The following is a 617-nucleotide window of genomic DNA, read 5'->3' on the forward strand; positions in this document are numbered from 1 at the left end:
ATACCACAATTAATCGTGATTAATGTTTTTGCCACTATCGCCCAACCCTAATGGTTGGTTGAGTGGTGTCTGTTTGATCATGATAAGTGACACTGCACAGCCAGGAATAACTGACGCAGAGCCATGTCAGAGGTCTGTTTGTTTGTTTGCAGTAACAAAAATAAACCCAAGTGTGTTTGTGCGTATTTGTATAATATAATTTGTGTTTGTGTAATATCGGTACCTATCAGTTATCGGCCATAGCAGCAATAATTAAATCGGATAGTCTGGTTGTGTGGTTGGTGGGAGGTGATATTTTATGAAGAAATCATGAACTTCGGTTCAGTAACAGAGGCATTCAAAGTGTCACTTTTCAATCAGGACCCACGTCTGCAGTGCTCCCTGCTCATATGACCACTTTTCAGTACCACTCATCACCAATAAATTCAAAACTAAGATAAAAGCATTTTGTTTAAGGCTGTCCCTTAATTTTCTGGGTCTAAAAAGCTCATGAAACTGTTTTCAAGTTGGACTTCTATGGCTAACTGAAATGTTCAAGTTCAGTTTATTTATATAGCACCAAGTCCCAACATACGTTGTCTCAGGACACTGTAGATAAAAAGAACAATGTAAAGAAG

The sequence above is a fragment of the Austrofundulus limnaeus genome, unplaced genomic scaffold (assembly GCF_001266775.1).
Source record: "Austrofundulus limnaeus strain Quisiro unplaced genomic scaffold, Austrofundulus_limnaeus-1.0 Scaffold711, whole genome shotgun sequence".
Taxonomy (NCBI): domain Eukaryota; kingdom Metazoa; phylum Chordata; class Actinopteri; order Cyprinodontiformes; family Rivulidae; genus Austrofundulus; species Austrofundulus limnaeus.